The sequence below is a fragment of the Dasypus novemcinctus genome, chromosome 28 (assembly GCF_030445035.2).
Source record: "Dasypus novemcinctus isolate mDasNov1 chromosome 28, mDasNov1.1.hap2, whole genome shotgun sequence".
NCBI classification, from domain to species: domain Eukaryota; kingdom Metazoa; phylum Chordata; class Mammalia; order Cingulata; family Dasypodidae; genus Dasypus; species Dasypus novemcinctus.
Window position 1 is genome coordinate 13583371 of NC_080700.1, and position 23555 is coordinate 13606925.

Consider the following 23555-nt stretch of genomic DNA (forward strand, 5'->3'; position numbering starts at 1 on the left):
AAAGTCTGTACAGTCATTCTGTAAGTATTTATATTGAGATTTATGAAGATGTATATTAAGACAATGAAAAAAATCACCAATTTTGATTAGTACAACTCAACAAAAATTTTTTTTAGCTTAAATGGTCAAAGCATTACTTCATGTTCATATAAATTTTATTGGGCCAAGAAGTTGACAAGTTTGTTCAAAAGTGATGATGGACAGATTTCTGAAACAAAAGAAAGGCTCAATAGTAATTTTAAAAGAAACATCTTTGTTCAAAGAAACATTTTAATGCCCCAAATAGTGAGAACTATCTTCCTTTTCTAGTCTTAAAAGTGTTTTTTATGGCAAAGTCCATATTTTCTTGAAATTCTTTATATACATTAGTTATTGGAAGAGATACTACACTTGTTTTTAATAGGAAAATCCATATGCAGGCACTCATTTGAAGGAGTGGATTTAAATTCAGTAGATGGAATGGAACTGCAACCAGTTGCAAAAGTAAGAGTATCTTCCATTGTTGTTGCAGATTTATCATTTTCAATAGCTTGTAAGTAACTGTTCCAAAATCCCAAAGTTTTACATTAGACAACGGGTAGACTGTAAAAAGATCACTAAGAATTTTCACAGAAAGATGATAAGGTTTATGACAGAGGATGCTGCAAAATGCTTCTGGAGAAGTCATAATTTTCTCTACCAAGCGAAGAGTTTTCAGACCCTCCTTAAAACTTTCGAAGGGTGTTTGGGCTCTCTTAATTACATGGTAGAAAAGTATGTCTTTTACCAACATATATTTATCATTTAATTTCTAAGACATCCAATAAGCTGTAGGTAGTTAGAGCATGCATTTGTTGCTGTGTTTAAGTCAGCCATATTAGTTGTAGTATTTATCTTGAGCATTAAGAGGCAAGTTATTTGACAAGGACCCTTCAAACAATGATGCACTTTCAATATGCTGCATTAAAAGATTCAGAATTTCTTGTTTTGATCCAGGACGCTCTTGGCCAAATTTATCATTTTCATTAACATATGCTATTTCAATTGAGTATGCAGGATTAAAGCTTTGATTTCTGAATCTATCAAAGGCACTCTTCCAGATATTGGCTTTGGGATTTTTATTTTATTTTTTTTTATTTTTTAATTCATTTTTTAAAAATATTACATTAAAAAAATATGAGGTCCCATTCAACCACACTGCCCCTACCCCACCACTCCCCCCACAGCAACACTCTCTCCCATCATCATGACATATCCATTGCATTTGGTAAGTATATCTCTGGGCATTGCTGCACCTCATAGTCAATGGTCCACATCATAGCCCATACTCTCCCATGTTCCATCCAGTGGGCCCTGGGGGGTCTACAATGTCCTGTAATTGTCCCTGAAGCTCCACCCAGGACAACTCCAAGTCCCAAAAAACGCCTCCACATCTCATCTCTTCCTCCCATTCCCTGCACCCAGCAGCCACCATGGCCACTTTTCCCACACCAATGCCACATTTTCTCTGTGGACCTTGGATTGGTTGTGTTCATTGCAATTCTATGTCAAGAGGGGGCTTAGATTCCACATGGATACTGGATGTAATCCTCCTGCTTTCAGTTGTAGGCACTCTAGGCTCCATGGTGTGGTGGTTGACCTTCTTCAACTCCATGTTAGCTGAGTGGGGTAAGTCCAATAAATCAGAGTGTAGGAGCTGAAGTCTGTTGAGGCTCAGGGCCTGGCTATCATATTGTCAGTCCAGAGATTCAAATCCCCTAGATATATCTTAAACCGCAGCACCAACTACAATTCCAGTAAAGTAGCAAGAAAGTCTTGTGAAAAGAGATCCCATCTGTGTCCAGCTCCATCACTCAGAAAGAGCAGCTCCAAAGAAGGGCTTACTGACATGGCAGTAAACCCCATCTGCCATGACCATAGAATCTGTGGGTCTCTTTTGCCCTCAAAAGATCCAATACCTGGAGTTCTATCTACTTTATCTGTCTCTGAGACTCTGCTCAGGTGTGCATAAGCGCAATCCTTCTGACAACCTCCAGACTCTTTTTTAGCAACTCATAGCCATATAAACTCATTTCTCCTTTCCATTTCCCCCTTACTTTAGGTCAAACAGCATTTTTAACTCCTGTTATTGTATGTAGACAGGGATATTCTGCTGGTCCGTGTTGAACCTTTAATTCAAGGTCATTTTCTAGTTGCATCATCAGCAGGTACTTGGTAGTGATCCCTCAGTGCCAGGGGAGGCTCATCCCCGGGTGTCATGTCCCACGCTGGGGGGAAGGCATTGCATTTACATGCTGAGTTTGGCTTCGAGACTGGCCACATTTGAGTAACATGAAGGCTGTCAGGAGGAAACTCCCAGGCACAGTGCTGCTCTAGGCCTTGTTCTTATATCAGGCGTATAGGCTCACAAGCATAGTCATTAGTATCAGGAACCCACTGTTGGACCATCATTCCTTCCTGGTTCTTACCATTGCACCTGGGGGACGGCCGCTGCTCCCCTAGGGACCAGGACAGAGCCGCCCTGGCCAGGAACCCAGTACACCCCCAGCTGTTGTTTTTAATTGTTTCCACTATGAGTATATCTAAACATTACCATGCACCCTGGACATATGCCCTATATAACTCCCTGTCAACCATATATAGCCTGTCAATTACATCCCATACCAGTATTCCTCTGCCGCCATTGTTGAACCACTCTGTGATCCAAAACTTCCTGTAAAGTGAATCCTGATATAATGTCAGGTTCCCCTACTAGTAAAATAGAATATAGCGATGAGTTTAAAGGTTAGATCTAGAGTACATATGGATTTGGAAAAATTTCTACATCCTATCTTTTTCTTTTCTTTTTTCCTAATTATTGAGCTTCTCTTCACAAGAGTCTTAGATCACAGTAATTCATATATACAATATACAGTACTCCCACACATCCACCATAAAACCTTTTCCCTTCCACAGTGATAATCTTTTAACTTATTCATATCATATTTACTGAAACTGATGTACAGACCCTGAAACAATAGCTTTCAAACAAGGTGACATTTGTGCTTACAATGTGGTCCATACTTTAGGATATACAGTTTTCTAAATTTTTTAGTTACCCTATGTTTTCATTATGGTTTACATTAATAGTCTGTCATCACCTATATGTTTTTGGTGTAATATTCCATGCTTTATATTCATCCTCGTGTACTCTCGCGAAACTCCTTTCTTGCCCCCACATTTACCTTGGTTCCATCCATTCAACATCCATTTTCCCCTCCCCTTGGGGCCCACAGCAACAGGCAATCTCCATTTCCTGAAGAGCTACATCCAGAAATACTTGCAACAGTGTTCAGGGCCTGACTTGCTCAACTGCCCTAATGCCCTGGGAGCCACCCTTTCTCTCAAGAAATACAGTTCTCTCTATTTAATGGCAGTAGTCTTCCCCAGGATGTGGGTCCACCCCAACTCTCACTTCTTGGGTCTCTACCCAATGGTACAACCCACCCTGGAAAAATGAGCATTCAGACATTCCTCAGGAGTCCATTCCGCATCAGACCATTCCCTCCGAGCATCCTAAACAGGTAACCCTCCTAATTATATTTTGATACGATTTTCTCAGCATTTTACTCTCAACCAACACCTGACACTCTATGTTCGTATGTTGCCCCTCCCTCCCCCCAATTTTGTGGGCAATATTACCTATCCGCCCATCCCCAGCCCCCCTCAAACCCACAAAACCCCACCCGAAGGCAACCCCTTGCCCCCATTTTATTTCTTATTTGTGCTCATACTTACCGCCAGCTCATCATAGATTCCACCCCTGCAGACGTCGGCTCACATCCTTTCTCCACCCCCCGATTTCCTGTAAGCCTATTTTCCAGTCTCTAGCTCTCTGAGGCAGCTTGCTTATTTCATATCATTGAGGTCATGTAGTATTTTTCCTTAAATGCCTGGGTTCCTTCACTCAACATAAAGTTCTCAAGATTCATCCATGTTATCACGTGTGTTTGTAGTGTATTTGTTCTTACAGCCGAGTAGTATTCCATTGTATGTATATACCACATTTTATTGATCCACTCATCTGTTGATTGGCATTTGGGTTGATTCCAACTTTTGGCAATAGTGAACAATGCTGCTATGAACATTGGTGTGCATATATCTGTTTGTGTCCTTGTTTTCAGTTCTGCTGGGTATATACCCAGCAGTGGTATTGCTGGGTCATATGGCAAATCTATGGTTAGTTTTTTGAGAAACGGCCAAACTGTCCTCCAGAATGGTTGGATCCTTCTGCATTCCCACCAGCAGTGGATGAGTGTTCCCCTTTCTTCACATCCTCTCCAGCATTTGTATTCTTCTGTTTTTTTCATAGCTGCCAATCTTATGGGAGTAAGATGGTATCTCATTGTAGTTTTGATTTGCATTTCCCTGATAGCTAGAGATTTGGAGCATTTTTTCATGTGCTTTTTAGCCATTTGTATTTCTTCTTTGGAGAAGTGTCTCTTTAAATCTTTTTCCCATTTTTTAAATGGGTTATCCTTTTATTTTCAAGATATATGAGTTCTTTATATATGCAAGTTATAAGTCTCTTATCAGATAAATGGTTGCAAAATATATTCTCCCACAGTGTGGGTTCCATTTTTAATTTCTTGAGAAACTCCTTAGGTGCAGAAGGTTTTAATTTTGAGGAAGTCCCATTTATCTATTAGTTCTTTTGCTGCTCGTGCTTTTGGTGTGATATTCATGAAGACATTTCCTATTACAAGGTCCTGTAGATGTTTCCCTACACTGCTTTCCAAGGTCTTTATGGTCTTGGCTCTTATATTTAGGTCGTTGATCCATCTTGAGTTGATCTTTGTTTAAGGTGTGAAATAGTAATCCTCTTTCATTCTTCTACTTTTGGATATCCAGTTCTCCAGGCACCATTTGTTGAATAGGCCACTCTCTCCCAGTTGAGAGGGTTTGGTAGCTTTATCGAATATTATATGCCTATATATATGAGTTTCTATATCAGAACTTTCAGTTCGATTCCATTAGTCTGTGTGTCTCTCCTCATGCCAATACCATGCTGTTTTCACTACTGTAGCTTTGTAGTATATTTTGAAGTCAGGTAGTGTGATTCCTCCAATTTTGTTTTTATTTTTCAATATGTCTTTGGCTATTCGGGGCCTCTTTCCTTTCCAAATAAATTTCATAGTTAGTTTTTCTAGTTCCTTAAAGAAGGCTGTGTTGATTTTTATTGGGATTGCATTGAATGTGTAGATCAGTTTTGGGAGGATAGATATCTTAATAATATTTAGTCTTCCTATCCATGAACAAGGAATATTCCTCCATTTATTTAGGTCTTCTTTGATTTCCTTGAACAGTCTTTTATAGTTCTCATTGTATAAGTTTTTTACATCTTTAGTTAAATTTATTCCTTAATATTTGATCTATATAAGTCTATTAGATCCAGGTCCTCTAATATCCTGTTCAAATGTTTTGTTTCTTTAGTGATTCTCTTTTGAGATGTTCTCTCCAGAGTTGATAGTGTTGTATTAAAATCCCCCACTATAACTGTAGATGCATCTATTCTTTCACTTAGTTTTTCCAGCATTTGCCTCACGTATTTAGAGGCACTCTTGTTAGGAGCATAAATATTTATGATTGTTCGAACTTCTTGACAGATTGTCCCTTTCACTAAAATGTAGTATCCTTCTTTGTCTCTCACAATTGTTTCACATTTAAAGTCTATTTTGTTTGACATTAATATAGCTACTCCTGCCTTTATTTGGTTATTGTTTGCTTGTATGATTGTTTTCCAGCCATTCACTTTCAACCTCCATGAGTCTCTGAATCTAAGATGTGACTCTTGTAGACAGCATATAGTTGGGTCATATTTCCTTATCCAATGTCCCAGTCTAAATCTTTTGATTGGTGAGTTTAATCCATTGACATTCAGTATTATTACTTTCAAGGAATTATTTGTGTTAGCCATATTTTGATTGGACTTGTGTTTGTCATATTTTGATTGCTCTTTTTTTCCCTTCTGTTTTTGTCATTTTTGTTGCTCTTACACTCTCCTCCACTCTGCCTGTCCTGTTTTTTCCTTTCTTTCTGCAGAACTCCCTTTAGAATTTCTTGAAGGGATGGTTTCTTGTTGGCATACTCTTTCAGTTTCTGTTTTATCTGTGAATATTTTGAAATCTCCATCATTTTTGAATGCTAGTTTAGCTGGATAGAGTATTCTTGGTTGGAAATTTTTTTCTTTTAGTACCTTGACTATATCATGCCACTGCCTGCCTTCTTGCCTCCATGGTTTCAGATGAGATATCAGCACTTAATCTTATGGAGCTTCCCTTGTATGTGATGGTTTTCTTTCCTCTTGCTGCTTTCAGAATTTTCTCTTTATCTTTAGCATTGGATAATTTGACAAGTATATGTCTTGGGGTGGGCCTGTTGGGGTTTATGACAATTGGAGTATGCTGTGCTTCTTGGATATGTACATCTGTCTCTTTCAGTAGATTTGGGAAGTTTTCAGCAATTATTTCCTGCAACACTCCTTCTGATCCCTTTCCCTTCTCTTCTCCTTCTGGGATGGCTGTAATACATATATTTGAGCATTTTCCATTATCATTCAGGTCCCTAAGTCCTAGCTGGATTTTTTCTATCTTTTTATCGACCAATTCTACTATCTGTTTGATTTCTGATGTACTGTCTTCCACATCACTAATTCTCTGCTCTGCCTCTTCTAGTCTGCTGATATTTGCTGCAAGTGTATTTTTGATTTCTTGAACTGTGGTGTTCATTCTCATCATATCTGTTATCTTTTTGCATATGTCTGCAATTTCCCCTCCAAGTGTTGTCTTCATATTGTTAACCTCTTCCTTTACTTCATTAAATTTGTCGGTGATAAATGTTCTGAGATCTTTCATTTCTTGTGTGAAGTTCTGCTCCCCTTCCTGATTTTTAGTTTGTTCATTGGATTCAGCCATGTTTTCCTGAGTACTTGTTCAGTTTGTAGATTTTTGTTACTGTCTGGTCATCATTTTATCTTGACGGGTTTAATCAGTTCCTTAGCTTCTTTGTCTAGTCTTGGGGATTAATTAGCTGCTGTTTTTGCATAAGTGTTATATCTTCTCTTTGTCACTTTTTTCTTTTTATTCTAATTTCTTATTGCTGGTTGAGTTCACTTTAAAGGAAAGTATTATGGCCAGGGAAAGGCAATTGTGTAAGCAAGGAAAAAGTGTAAAGTAGTATTGGTGATAAATGTTAACAGAGCAACATTATGAGATCTGGGAGGATGGATATTAGATTCATGTAAGTTGTGTAGAGTTATAGCAGTAGGTAGAGTACCTATAATGAGGTAGTCGACTGAATATGGGAGGAATATGGTATGAATTTAAAAGCTAGTATTTTCATGAGAGAGGGAAAGAGAAAAGACAGGTAGTAATTTCAAGAGTGGATAACAGACAGAAAAGAAAACAAAGGTATTAGAAATTAAGAGTTAGACACTTTGTGGATCAAAGAAAGGGAGGTGGAATATAGGAGAGACAGTAGATGATGGAGGATATCAAGATGTAGGGGAAAGGGGATAGTGTAGGTCGCCAAAATCAATTCACACAGAAATGAGGCAGTGGCGGATGAGAAAACCCAGCAAATGTGAGGTGTTCCCTGCAGCACCTATTGTATAATTAAGATAAAATAAAAGAAGAAGAAAATGAGGGACAAGAGAGAGAGGGAAAAAAACAGAAAAAAAAGAGAATAAAGGAAGGAAGAAAAAAGGGGTGGGTAAAGGGAGAGGAACAGGTAGGGGAAAGAAAAACAAAGATATACACCAACCACAACAGCAACACCAACAAAAAAAAAAACTGTAAATAACTGAAAAAAAACTTTTGGGGATACACTGGGAGAAAAGAATGCAATGTTAGCAATCAGGACATTAAAAAAAATAAAAAATAAGATAAAATGAAAATAAAAACAAAACAAAATGAAACAAAAAAGAAAAATGCAAACATTGAGGGCTAGGGCATTCAAGGACCTCAGATGGACCTCACAGCGTGATGGATTCAGGGATGGAAAGTCTGAGATATTGAAGACTCAAGAGGTGTGAGTCTTTGGGGTGTGGGCCACCAGGCTTTAGGGGACTCAGACCTGGCAACCTCAAATCTGGTCAACAGGGAGCCTGGGAGCACCACAGTGTAACATAGCCTTCAGGGATCCCTGCAGCTGGGTGCCAGCCCTATGGGGGAAGTCAGATCTGCAAACTCTATCTTATGTCTGAATCCCACAATTCACTCACTCACTGGGGTCTATTCTATGGATGTATCATCAATTCGGCTTCAGGACAGCTCCCACCCTTTAAGCCCCTGGAACGGCCACCTGAGGGCACCTCTACACTGCAGCCAATTTAATGATGCAGATCAGAAGCCAGGCCCAGGGGTGGGGCTCCAGCTGGAAATGCCGACAACAGAGTCCAAAACCGGAATTTCCAAGCTTCGCAAAATATTCCCCAATCAGCTTCCAGACGTGACCCCCCGGGCACACCCTGTAACAGCCTCCCAATTATGTTCCTTTATTGCCAGCAATCTGTGTCTGCTGCAGATCGGCAGCCGGGCTTGTGGGGGTGGGGCTCCAGGCAGAAGCACTATTACTTGTGTCCAGTGATCAAAAATTCCCTACTTTGCAACAAATCCCCCGTTTGTCTCCCCAAATTGGTCTGCAAAGGAGTCCCGTCCTGTCAACCCCCTAACAGCCCGCCCAGGACTCGCGAATTCCCCAGTACTGCAGAGCCTCCAAAAAGCGTGACCACAGTGCCGGTTCTGTGGCTCCACCCCACCCCCCAGGAGGGAGCATCCCACATGCATCTCTCACCTCCGTGCAATAGAGTTTCAATTATATCTTATAGACTAATCCTCTCCTTTACCTTCCCACCAAATCGATGTCCAGACACTTCTTGCCCTGCAAAAATCCTGAAACAGCCTGGTCCTGGAGAACCTCCAATGCTTCCCAGCCACTTCTTTGCAGGACACACCATCCAGTAAGCTCACTCAGCCACCATCTTGCCCTGCTAGGCTTTGTTGATATATAATCTTTTAGTTTTTCTTTTAATTTGGAATCCTAACTCTATTAATACAGTTTAAATATCTCTTCTAAATTTCTGCCTTTCCTTCTTCTAACAGGTTGATTCCTTGCTCCTGTCCAGACCAGTGGGACTTCCAGGGGTGTTCTCATTAGATCTGGGCTCCAGGTGACAGAGTAATTTTGGTGATGACTCTTCTAACAAACAATCATTCATGTCCATGTTATTTGATATTGGCTAAGTTTTTTTGGCTTCTTTTGAAATCCCCTGAACTGTAGATGATACCTTCCACATTCCAAACACTCTCCATTTTGTTCCCATGTTTGTGGTGAGCAACAGTCTAAACGGGTTCCACTAGAACCACAACACTGACCGTGTTTTATTTCTCATTTGCTGTCAAGTGCATTATATTCTTGCCCTTTACAGCAACATCCTTGGAAATCACAATGCTCATGATGCTGCAAAAGCTCTCAATAAGCATTTTCTGCTAGTTCCCAAGACACATCTTTTTTAGGAATATGAATTCCCATTCTCAACATCTCTTTCTGAAATGCAGCACTATTATTGCATACGTGCATCTGAAGAAAAACACTCCTGCATTTATTGCATGAAACTGTAAACAGTTTCTGTGAAACCAAGCATTTTTACAACAAGGACTTCATAATATACTATTATGTTGGACCAGGCTCAATAAATTCCAAGCGGTACATGGTAAGGACTCTCTATAAATATTAGATGTAATTATTTGAACAGGTTGATGGTTCCAACAAAATGACCCAAAATTGCCAGTAATCTGGAAAATACATTCTCTCTGAAGGCCACATGGAAAATGATAACTTCTTTTATATCGGGGTGCAACATATCCAATTAAAGCACCAGATTTCTTGCAAAGACAGGCTTTCAGTTTAGAAGCTCTATTCACTTAATTCCTGATGTCTTCTATAGAAAACTATAAACTCCTTCTTTACCTCTCTGCCAAATTCCACTTGACATCAACGAGGTTCTGTGTGTCAGCAGATTTATTTTCAGTATTTTACAAGGCGGTCTTGGCAGAAGTTGCAGGACCGACGGTAGCACTTTTCCATTCTTGCGCCGAGTCACACACCAACCAGGATCAGCCCCATCCAACGGTCAGAAAGATTCAAATGCCCCTGACAGTTTTATTGAAAATGTTTTGTTTTTGTCAGGTCGGCTGACCATATGGGCTACCCTGCAAGAAGCAACCTCTCAGGTATGTTATATCCTTCAGTGTTCAATAACTTTGTGTTTTGCAGGATTATCATTAGAAGACCTTTATCCTTTAAAGGAGGTTTGCATCTGTGTCTCCCAAATGTCTTTAATGATTATCATTGGCCCTTTTATGTTCATTTTACAGATTGGCAGTACCCAGAGCGAGCAAATTTGAAACATAGGCCTGTAACTTCTCAGGGACGACTATTTTCCCAATCAGAATTCAACCTTAGAAAGTTACCATTCCCTCTCATTAACTTGTACAGGGTATTGGATGATTGCTCATTTAGAAGCTTTTCATTGATTTATTAATCACAAAAATATACTGCCTTCATATGTGAAACTGAATGTTAACAACCTCTCCTCTTCTGTATTTGAATGATTTTAAATTCTAAGCCCTTTGATTTCGAGACTAGTAACTCTCCATACAGCTTCTACAGATTCAGCTCATTCACTAGATCATCTGGTTCCAGTATTCTTGTGGCTTTTATTCCTTGAGGGAGACACATGCATTCATATAGCTATGTTTGTTTTGTTTTGTTTTGTTTTTTGTTTGTTTTTGTTTTTTTTTTTTTGCTTTTTTTCCCTTTATTTTTAAAGAAGTTTTATATTATATGAAAGTTACATAAAAAAATACAGGGGATTCCCATATACCCCACCCCTCCCCCATTAACAACATCTTTCATTAGTGTTACAATTGATGAACAAATATTGAAGTGTTGCTGCTAACCATGTTCTATAGTTTACATTATGGTTTACACATTACACATACAATTTATAGATTTTGACAAAATGTATAATGGCCTGTACCTGTCACTGCAATACCAGGCAGAATAAGTACAATGCCCCTCAAATGCCACATTTTATATCTGTTCCTTCTTCCTCGCCTCAGAACCTCTGGTGACCACTGCCTTTATATATATAAGAACTTATATATTTACAAGTTCTTCCATTATGAGAATAATAAAAAGTCTACTTTGGTCCACAGTTGCATTCCCCCCCTTATGTTTGTTCATTCCTCAATCTTGAGGACTTGGGGATAATGATGCCCACTCTGTTTCTGATTGAGAGGGGGCTTAGATCCCATGGGCAGATGGATGGAACTGTCTTGCTTGTGGATGTAGATACTCTGGGTTTTGGGATGGGAGCTGTCCATCATCATCTCCTTGTTAGTAGTCCTGGGTGAGTCTGATGAACTGGGTAATAGGTATTTAGTTGCAACTCTGCTGAGATTTGAGCATATGAACAGACCAAAAATTTAAGCCTCTGGGACATATATTTAAAAGCTGTAGTGCTAATTATAGGTTCAAATAAAGGGGCAAAAGAACCAAGTGTCGGGAAATTATAAGTGAATCTAACTCTGATTCTTTGGGGAGATAGGTTATGGTATATTTCAAGGTCTGCAGATGGGGTGCCAATTTCCTGGGGTTGTCTGCCTCACTTATTGGGTCCAGATGTCTCTAGAGCCCTCTGGAGCACTCCTGCTCCTGCTTGAGGCATTGTTTACTGTGGCAGAAGTGAGAGCCTTCAGAGAGGTGAACAAGCACAACCTCTGGAAATATCTCTTGATTCACTTTGAAATCTCTTAGCCATAAGAAATAATTTGTATTTAATATTTCCCCCTTTTGGTCAAGAAGCATCACTAATTGGTGCTTGTTAATACTCCCTTGGTGCCAGGGAGGCTCATTTCATGTCCCTTATCAGGGGGAAGGCATGGAAGTTATGCTTTTAAAAGAATGCTTGCTATACTTCTTCTAGAATTTCTCTGCATTTTGTAGCAAGGTTTTTAGTCAATATTACAGAAATGGAAGTCCACGGTGGTTGTTATACAAATCCCTAAGAGAAAGGGCTACTTTTCAAGAAGCAGACTTTCAGTCAGATGAAGTGTATGAGAAAGGCCAAGGACAACTTCACTGGGATTAGACAGAGGTTTGTGCAAGATCATTTCAACTCTAATATTCTATGATAGAAATATTACTTTATAATTCATGTAGGGATGAAATTGTCAATTGTATACTAATAAACTGGATCTCAAACAAATGAGCAAAACAAACATAAATAATTCCACCAAAGCACTATTTGTAGCATTTGCTAATTTTCATGGTGTAAACATTGCCACTGATAGCTGATTCCTGGATATGGCCAGTCAGGTCTTACTATTATGAACCAGTTCCAGTACATTACTGCATTTAGTATATATTCCCAGATATGTTATTGTGATAGAAACGATATTTTCACTTTTTCTTGGCAAAAGATATCCTAAATTTGAATTTCAGACTACACTTCAGAACAGATATCATCAAACTTTTTAAAATAAAGTGCATGGTAATAAATATTTTAGGTCTCATATAGTCTCTGTTGCATATTCTTTCTTTACAACCCTTTAAAATGAAACGACTCTTCCACAGCAAGCCCAAAGCTGGATTTGATTGAGGGCTATAGTTTGTTGGACCCTACTCTTGCAGCTTGTGACTATTTTGCCTTAAAACAAACTGTGATTGAGCTTTCTTAGAGAAAATAAGAAAATCACAGTCTCTATTTCCTAACATCTTGTACCATTTCTGCAATTATCAAACCAAGAAATTTCTTCTGGCATCAGTGAGCTGGCATAGGAAAAATACATGCTTTAAAAATTCATTAAGAAACTTCCCATAAAAAATGAACATAGAAATTGCTACCTTATTATTGTAGAAATACTTTCTGACTAGCTGCAGTTACCAGTTTTAAGATTTCAGTATCACTGAAACAACCTTGATGAAGATACAGGCCATTGTAAATCGAATACATAGAATTCCACTTCCTATCAGAAATAAAAAGCTAAAAATGAGATCAAATGAGAAAAAGGGGCAACTGGGAGGAGGAAAATGGAACAGAAAAATGTTTTTCCTTTATTTATAGAGTGAGATTAGGTAGCAAAATTGAGATGGTTGTCAGAATAAACAGAAAGAAATCAGAGCATAAATCACAAAGTATATACTATTCATTAGCTGATAGCTGTGTTAGTGTATTTTAACTCAGAATTAATTTCTAGTAGTTACTTGAGTAGTTAAGAGATGTACCCATTTTTTTCTAAGTAAGTAGAAAGCTTTAAGATCCAAATCAGTAATTCCTTCTATAGTTCTGAACTTGGTCATCTCTTAAAGGCTCAGCAAAAGTGTTTGCTATTGCCTTGGTGAATACTGAGAAATAAATATCTTTCTTTCAGAATGGTGGTGATTTGCATAACACATATATTCTAAAACAAAATGAAATTTTCTTATGCCAGCAATGGCTGCCTTATAGAAGATATCTCTAAGTTATTAAATATGGATAACTAACTTCTATGATGTATTAGTATCCTTGTGATAAAGCTAGTTTACATTTAAAGAATATTTCAGGTAAAGAAGGCACTCATTTTTTAACTCAGAAAATATTAATTGATTTCCTTTTTTGTGCTAGACAGTGTTTCAGACACTAAAGATAGAGCAGTGCATAAGACAGAGCCTCTGCTTTCATGGTATTTATAGTCAGAGATATTGGGTGGAGAGTGGGAGGGAAAAGAGAGTGAACAAAAAAAATATACCGAGTGGTGATCAGGTCTAAGAAGAAAAATATAGAAGGATGGAGAAGTTCTATCTGATATGATTGCAACAAAACTCTGAAAGATGGTGAGGGAATGAGCCATTTGGATATCTGCTGAACGAGAGTTTCTGGGAGGAGAAACAGTAAGGGTCCGATGAATGATGAGTGAAAGAAGAGATGCAAGATTGTGGAGATAGCTGGGACAATACTACCTAGAGCCTAAAGGTTTTATTCTGAAGGATAAGGTTGGCTTTGAAGTATTCCAAGTAGAGAGGTGTGGTGTTTAAAGCTGTATGTACCCCAGTAAAACACATCCTTAAATTTAATCCATTCCTGGACATGTGAACCCATTATAAATGGGACCTTATGATGAGAATACTTCACTTAATGTGCTACCCACCTAAATCAGGATGACTCTTAAGTCTACTACTGGAGTCCTTTATGAGAGACTGAAATTTAGAGATGTAGAAAGCCATGGCAGCAAGAAGCAAAAATCAATGAATCCTGGAAGAGAAGGGAAAGACCAGCAGTGCTGTCATATGCCTTGCTGTATGACAGAACAAAGGATTGCCAGCAACTGATCTTCAGGAAGAAAACATTGCCTTGATAGTGTCTTTTTGTTGTTGTTGTTTATTTTATTATTTATTTCTCCCCCTACCCCCATTCCTCCCATTGTCTACTCTTTGTGTCCATTTGCTGTGTTTTCTTCTGTGTCTGCTTGTATTCTCATTAGGTGGCTCCAGGAACTGATCCTGGGACTTCCTGGAGTGTAAGAGAGGTGATTACTCTCTTGTGCCACCTCAACTCCCTGTTCTGTTATGTCTTCTTATTTTCTCCCTTTTGTGTCACTTGATGCATCATCTTGCTGCACCAGCTCTCTGCATCAGCTGGCACGCCTGTGCAGGGAGGCTTTCCTGTACTGCACGGGATTCCACACAGGGTGGCACTCATGCATGGGGCAGCATTCCCACGTGGGCCAGACTCCGTGTGGGCCAGCTTGCCATCTAGGACAGTTTGCCCTCAACAGGAGGCCCTGGGCATCGAACTCTGGATCTCCTATATGGTAGACAGAAGTCCAATTTGTTGAGCCACATCTGTTTCCTGTCAGTGTCTTGATTTGGAAATTTTCCTGGCCTCAAAACAGAGTAAATCAATTATCATTGTTTAACATGGCCTATTTCATGATATAGATCTGCCTAGGAAACCAAAACAGATTTTGATACCAGGAGTGGGGTGCTGCTATTGCGAAAAGAAAAATGTGGAATGGGTTTTGAATTGCATAATAGGTAGAGGCTAGAAGAACTGTAAGGCATTTGATGGAAAAGGCCTTGATTGCTTTGACAAAACTGTTTGTAGAATATATATATGCTAAAAGTACTTCCCATAAGGACTTTGAAGAAAATAATGAATGTGTTATTTGGAACTGGTGGAAAGGTGATCCTTGTTTTAAAGTGGCATAAAACTTGGAAAATTGAGTTCTGATATCAGATGGAAAGCATAACCTGAAGACTATGAACTGGGATATTAATCTGAAAGATTTCCAAGCTAAATGTGGACAGTACAACTGGTTTCTCCTGGCAGCTTCTAATAAAATGCAAGAGGAAAAGGATTAACTGAGAACTGAACTCCTGGGAACAAAGGAACTGTAAATTGATGGTTTGAAAAATTCATGGTTTCTGGAAAACCAGTCCCCAGACAATAGTGCTCCAGGGGATGATTTAACTTAAAATGGAGTTAGTCAGCAATTTCCATGCAACTCAAAATTGGGGATACAACTATGCATAAAGGATCTATGGAAAGTTATTTTATCTGATGATTTGGAACCCCATGTACAACATGCGAATGTGCCAGGTTTTTTTGTGAGATTGCTCTGAATATAACCACTGCCACCCTGGACTACAAAAGACAGAAAAGGGATAGAACCATGGAAGCTGAGGTCTATATCTAACACATCTTCTCAGGCCAAGAGAATGGGCCCACCCATGTGTGTGGAAAGGATGATTCTTCCCTGGCTCTTGGAGAAGATGGACTTTCTGCACCATTGTTCAGGAAGAGTTCTGCCACACCAGTGTTCTGAGAGGACAGAGCTTGTGCTCAAGAATTTACAGAGAGCTTAGCTGCCATCCCAGTGCTTAGAGAGTGTGGAGTCTTAACCCCAGGGTTTGAGGAGAGGATGGGCAAGTGATTGGAAGGGGTGGGGCTGCCACTGCATTCTGTGTTTATGGATTGGGATATTACATATCATTAAGATGTCAATATTATCCAAAGCAATTTATAGATTCAATGCAATCCCCATCAAAATTCCAGCAACAATCTTTGCAGAAAATGGAAAAGCCAACCATCAAATTTAAGTACAAGGTTAAGGAGCCCCAAAGAGCTAATGCCATCTTGAAAAAGAAGAATGAAGTTGGAGGACTCACATTTTCCGATCTTAAAACTTATTACAAATTCTTGGTAAACAGAAGAGCATGGTACTGGCACAAGGACAGACATATATACAAAAGAAATAGGAGTGAGAACTGAGAAATCAACCCTCAATCAGTTTATGGCCAACTGATTTTTGACAAGGTGGCAAAGACCCCTCAGTTGGGAAAGAATAGTCTCTTTAACAAATGATTCTGGGAAAACTGGATCTCCATTTAAAAAAAAAAGGCAAGGAAGACTCCTACTTCACATCATACACAAAAATCAACTCAAAATTGATCTAAGACCTAAATATAAGAGAAAACTATTAAACAACTTAAAAAAAATTGTAGAGAAGCATCTTTAGGACCTTGTGCTAGGCAATGGCTTCTTGGACTTTATACCCAAAACACAAGCAGTAAAAGGAAAAATAAATAGGGCCTCATCAAAATTAAAAACTTTTGTTATTCAAAATAATTTATGATAGTAAAATGACAACCCATACAATAGTAGAAAATATTTGGAAACCATGTATCTGAGAGAGGATTAATGTGCAACATATATAAAGAAATGCTTCTACTTTACAACAAAAGACAAACAACCCAATTACAAAATGGGCAAAAGTCCTGAACAGACATCTCTCCAAAGAAGAAATACAAATGGGCAGAAAGCATATGAAAAGATTCTCTTCATCATTAGCCATCAGGAAAATGCAAATCAAAACCACAATGAGGGAAGCAGACTTGGCCCAATGGATAGGCCAACTGCCTACCACATGGGAAGTCTGCAGTTCAAACCCCCGGCCCGCTTGAACCATGTGGAGTTGACCCACGCACAGTGCTGATGAACACAAGGAATGCCATGCCATGCAGAGGTGTTCCCCGAATAAGGGAGACCCACGCCCAAGGAGTGTGCCCCATAAGGAAAGCCATCCAGTATGAAAGAAAGTGCAACCTGCCCAAGAATGGCACCGCACACACAAAGACCTGACACAGCAAGATGACACAAGGAAAAGAAACACAGATTCCGGGTGCTGCTGATAAGGATAGAAGCCATCACAGAACACACAGTGAATGGACACAGAGAGCAGACAACTGGGCGGGTGGGAGGAGGGGAAGGAGAGAGAAATAAATAAAAACAAAACAAAACCAAAAAAACCCACAATGAAATACCATTTCATACCCATTAGAACAGAAGTTATTAAAAAACTGGAAAATAGTAAATACTAGAGAAGTTGCAGAGAAATAGGAACATTCATTCGTTGCTGCTGGCAATGTAAAATGGTACAGTTGCTGTGTAAGACATTTTGGCAGTTCCTCAGAAAGGTAAGTATAAAACTAAAATATGATTTAGCAATTCCACTACTAAGTATATACCCCAAAAGAATTGAAAGCAAGAACTCAAACAACTATTTACATACTCATCTTCATAGTGGCATTATTCGCAGTTTCCAAAAGATGGAAGCAACGCAGGTTTCCATCAACCAATGAATGAATGAATAAAATATAGTATATACATTCAATGGAATGTTATTCAGGCTTAAAAAGGAAAGAAATTCTGATACATACAGCAACATGAATGGCCACTGAAGACATCTTGTTGAGTGAAATAAGCTAGACAAAAACAAAATAATGAAACAATTGGAAGAAGCAAACTCATAGAGTCAGAACCTAGAATATAGGTTACCAGGGGTTGGGGTGGGGATATGGAATGAGAACTACTTCAGATGTACTGGGTTTCTATTTGGAATGATAGAAATATTTTGGAAATGGATGGTGATAATGATAGAACAACATTGGGAACACAACAGCACTGTAATATATGTCTGAATATGTTTAATAGGCAAAACATTAGATTGTATATATAGTAACAGATTACAAATTTTTAAAAATCTGGGAAATTACACTGCACAAACAAACAACCTTAAGTTAATCGACGGACTTTAATTAATGGTATAATTATAAAACTGTACTATCATTAATTGTAACAAATATTCCAAACCAATGCAAACTATTGGTGGCAGGGTGATATATGGGAATCCTGTATTTACACCTGATTTTTCTGTTAACCCACAATTTTCCTAATTAAAAAAAACAACAGCAATGCAAACCAAACACATAAACTAAACATAAGGAAATGAATTCCCATTGTTTAACCTGACCCATTTCATGGTATTTGCTTTAAGTACCCTGGAAATAGAAAAACAGCCTTCTGGCTGTTATCTGAGATGAGAAAGATGGGATGAGTGGGGGGAACTGTCGACATGACCTATGTACAGTGTTCAGATAGGCATTAATGTTAATTTTGAGATTTTTTTAGATACTAGTCACCATTATATGTCCAGCTGCTGGAAATATTTTTGGAATGTAGGAAATGTTGGAACCAGAGAGATATTTTATGATGATATTTAAAAACATCAGTTGATGATGATGACATGTAGTGTTTACTATGGGACAGGCACAGTTTTACTCCTCAGAGCAACCCTGGAAGACAAGTATTAATATTTATATTTTATGAATGAGAAACCTGAGGCACAGGGAGGTTAATTATATTCCTTATGATCTGCTTACACTTAGTATGAAGCAGAATTGTTATAAATGTTACATTAATTGTAACAAGTGTTCCACACCAATGCAAGTGGTGTGGTGGTGGGGTGGTATATGGGAATCCTGTACTATATTGTTTTATAAACCCACAACTTCTCTAATAAAGAAAAAACATTTTTCAAGCTGTAAAAAATAGGAAATGACCTGCATTTTTATAAAGACAGTTGCTAAATATTTCTAATGTGACATCATTTCTTAAGATGGATTGTCTACTTACCATTCCTGTGCTCTATTGCCTGGACTAGGAGTGGATAACTAGGGCAGGCTAGCATAGGGAAAGGGAAGACTTGGGTCACAGCTGAAGACCTGGCAGACAACATGGTGGACAGACAACGTGGCCGTGAGACTCCACCAGAAACCTCCCAACGGCAAGGCTGCTGGAAAGATTTCCCAAGACCTGGCTACAAGATTCTACTTGGAACTCTTTCTGGGGTCAAGGAGAAGCCCCAGATAACCCCAAACAGGCCTCCTCACTGGGCCTCTGAGAGCTATCAGGTGGGAATCATAAGGCAACCAATCAGAAGAGCAAAAGGCTGGAGCTTTTTCCAACATTCAGAAGGGGGAGGAGTCAAGGTTTTAAAAGGCCTAACCTGAGGCTTCTGCCTGCGTGACTCACCCTGCAGCACGCTGCAGTCCATATCTAGGAGCATCCATTCTTTTCTTGTTTCTTAATAAACTCTTTACTCCCTTTCCTACCCTATGGCTGTCTTTAAATTCTTTCATGTGACGTAAGTCAAGAACTTAGAAGCCCAGAACCCAGAGTGTTCTGCTAGCATAACCAAAAGTCCATAGGCAAAATCCAACTCACCCTTTGATTTCGTAAATAAAGTTTCACAGGCACATGCAAAGACACTGAGTTGGGATGTAAACTCAGGTAGAATGACTTCCAGAATCACACTGTATGCTTCCACATGAGAATCATGGGAATAGCCAATACCATGTACCTCCTGATATGATGCATTGGGAATAAATCAGCATCATTTCATCACATCTGAGATGCTCCTGCCAAAAATGCATAATCTGAATCTAAAAATAAGGAAACATCATGCAAATCCAAATTGAGAGACATTCTGCAAGACAACAGGACTGCACGTTTAAAATGTAAAGGTCATGAAATACAAAACTCAGCCAAATTAAAGATTACTGTAACCTGAGAATTGAATGCCAAGCATTCTTTTGGATTTTCTGTTGCTATAAAAATCATCACTGTGGCATTGGCAAAATTTGAATGAAATTTGTAGATTAGAGAATAATATTGTGTCACTAATGCCTATATTTTATATCTCTTAAAACATACTTAATATGCTTTAAAAAAAATGTCTGAAACTATTGTCCAAGATTTCTAGGCAGAATAGACACTTGATAAATATATGTGGACTGCATGAATGAAATGTGTAAGAATTTGAAGTGATTTTTCAAATTTGATTTCTTAATACCAAAGCTGGGAATTCTCCTACAGTGAGGATTTTCCAAGCTCAGGGTCCAATAGCTAAAAAATAGCATAGCTATAATTATTGAGAAAGTGATACTTTACCATCACCACACTGTGGCATCATCTGTGGAAGTCTTGAAGGAAAGTGTCACTTGCACATGCAGAGAGGAGTGAACAGGTAGAAACAATGGTGTGAGCAAACTCCTAAGGGAATGTTGATATTTTGTTCTTGCAACAATGACTTGAAGAATTTGACTGAGAAGATTTAGCCCATGTAGGGGAGTTAAATTTCGAGATGTAGGGAGAGGAGAGCTTACCATATCTTGGGTTACAGGATAAGAAGATTGGACTTCATCCAGTGCTTACCAAGGAGGAAATAAAGGATTCTGAGTAGGGGCGATATGTCCTGAGCATTAGGAGAATTAATTTAATAATAAAATAGTGAAGTTATCACAGAGGTAGTAAATGAGCTAGGACATTATTACATTAAACTTTCATTATTTAACTGTAGTTAAGTGTGCCTACTATTAAATATATTTGAAATTTTTTGTTTGGGCAATAGCAGTTCTTTTTAAAAATGGCCTCTATTCTATATAATTCTTGCTAAATATTGAGGTATGACAAAAAACATACCAGGCAAAATGTGACAGTGGTTTACCCTTGAGACTAAGGTGGGTCATCTGTAACCCTTGGCATCCTTTTATTTATTTTAATTGCAACTTAAACATTCAGGGAATTTCTACTAGCCCACTATATTTAATAGCCATCATAGTTATGGTTTCCTGGAAGCAACAGATATGCCCAGAGAATCTTATTACTTTATAAAAAGCTCATCTTTTAGAGTCTTCCAGGCATGATGAAATATTTAGGGTCTTGGTTAGGTCTCCAGAGTATAGCAGAAGTATAATAAATGGACTTAGAAATGCAAAACTGCTTCATTTCAGATGGTTGCTGTAAGTCATTTGTTACATCCTGACTGCACCCATAAAACACCTCATTCTTGTGTATTTCCTTAGGGAATGCCTCTATTCCACATACAAATAAAGAGATTGGTTTGGGGAAGTTGTAACAGATGACCAAACCGGGTGGCAGATGTGAAGCAGATGCAGAACTGAGATGTCTCCATCATACAATTGTTTTCTTCCTGGCAGAAACTCCTATCTGTTATGTATCTAAGGACTTTGATTGTTTCACTGTGGGTGCCTCTTTGAATCTGTAATATTCAATCTGTTCCTTTTTTAAACCCACAAAATCCTACAAGCTCTCTGGAATAGCTGGACTGATTGGTTATTTTGATGTGAAATTGTTTAGACACCAGATCAGTTGGCCCACATGGTAGGAAGACTAAGAGGAATATTATTTAAAGCAAAACACACAAAAGCAAGAGTTTATTTATACACCACTGACTTTTGTTTGTATATTCCAAATTGCAATTTGAGGAAGAAGTGTAAACACATGTATGTAATTTCCTTGATGTCCATCACCACACATACAAAAAGAGATACCTAGTTTATTTCTATTTTCTATAATTGGGCATTTGCCTTGCTTTTTATTTCATACTAATATCTAGAAATAAGACTAGTTAATTGCTTCTTGGCCTTTTTGCTAAGATCAAGTGTAGAAATAGTGTTAGGAATCTGTCATTTTAATTAATTTAAATTCATTTTCTATAAGGAAAAACAATCAGCATAGAGTATATTTTAATGTGCATTTTCTCACTATCAGGAAACTCCAGTGAAGTTAGGTTAGTAATACCTCATTCTGAGTTCTTTTGTGTGATGCAGGAAAACAGCTATTTTTTTTTTTTTTTTTGCATCATTTTTAAAGACCACCCTCAGGAAGGTCAATTGCACAGGGACTTGACGTTTGGGGAAAGTTGTGCAGATTTCTAGAAAACACATTTTTGGCTTGGAAGAGAGTGATAGTCTTGCACAAGATTTAAACATCAAGACATCAGAAGGTGGTAAGTGACTTAAGAGTCTTAAAGGATGTGATTTGTTACTGAATGTCAAATGCAGCTCTTTAAAGGGACTAGTGGGTAAAGTGGAAAAGAATCAGATAAGGGATATTTGTTCAGAGAGATGCTAAATGATCAAGACGTTCTGAGATGGAGTTGAGGGTTTAGGATTGTTTTTGGCCCTCACCTTGAGTCTTGCTGAAACATGTCACAGTGGTGGTGTTTCCGTTCCTTGGGAACAGGAATAATGAGAAAGATTTTAGTTCTTAACTCTTTTGCAGTTTTTCAGGAATGCTTTCACCAATGCTTTTATTTTTTGTTTCTATCATCATATAGGGGTAACTTGGTGGCAGATATCTGGAGAAAGAGTGTAACATTTGGCCCTTTATTGCATCTTATCTTTCTCTCTAAGATGGTAGAGCATGTTTTTTATCTTAGGGGCAAACAAAGATTACAGGATCAAGGGACTCAATTTTATTTTATTAATTCATATTAGCAACACAAGTGTGTTCATATATCCATAGCTACATAACATTTATTTATCTGTTTCATTAACAGTATACAAAATAAGAATCTATATTATGTAAATAGATGTCGATAACTTGATTCAACCTCATGTTCACTGATGGAGTAAATGGCTATTAAAATGATGTCATTTTAGTTGAGAGGGTATGGGGTTCTTACTGATAAAAGAACTATTTCCTCTCTACTATCAACTTGGGAACACCAGGAAACCAAACATTATATGTGCATTCATTTGTGTTATTCAATATTTTATCAGCTGTTTTCTTAGGATGCATTCAAGAAATAATAAACACCACTATATTTTCCAAACTGTGCAAAAGCACTGATTACAAATTTAATGCTGAGTGCGAGGTGCCAGTGATATATTCCAATTCATAATTTTGCCTTAATTCTTTGAAGAATTTGGAATTAAGATGATTATTGATAGATACCTTATCTATATCTTAACTGTAAATATACTCCACTTTATGAATGGATTTTGGGGGCTCTTCCTGTTATGATTAATGGTTTGGTAATGCACCCTAGTTTTTTTTACTTTTAAGAGAGAACAGATTATTTAAGAAATATATGTTGGAGGTGTCTTACTTGCCCAGCTCTAGGACAATACCACACATGGTGTGGCTTAACAACAGGAATGTGTTAGCTCATGGTTTCAGAGACTTGCGTGCTTTTGACCAGGATCTGTAGGTTCTGCCTGGCCGTCAGCCTTTGGGTTCCTTGGCTTTCCCATTACACGGCGACATCCTCTCCTTTCTTTTTGGGGCTCAGTTGAGTTCCAGCTTCTTCTCCTCCATAAAGCCTCTAAGAATAGGATTAAGGCTC

General features: G+C 38.3%; 1 pseudogene; it reads right to left on the bottom strand.

Annotated features, from left to right (window-relative positions):
* Positions 1–270: 270 nt before the first annotated feature.
* LOC101434200 (G2/M phase-specific E3 ubiquitin-protein ligase-like) lies at positions 271–10012 on the bottom strand (annotated as a pseudogene).
* Between the last annotated feature and the right edge of the window lie 13543 nt (positions 10013–23555).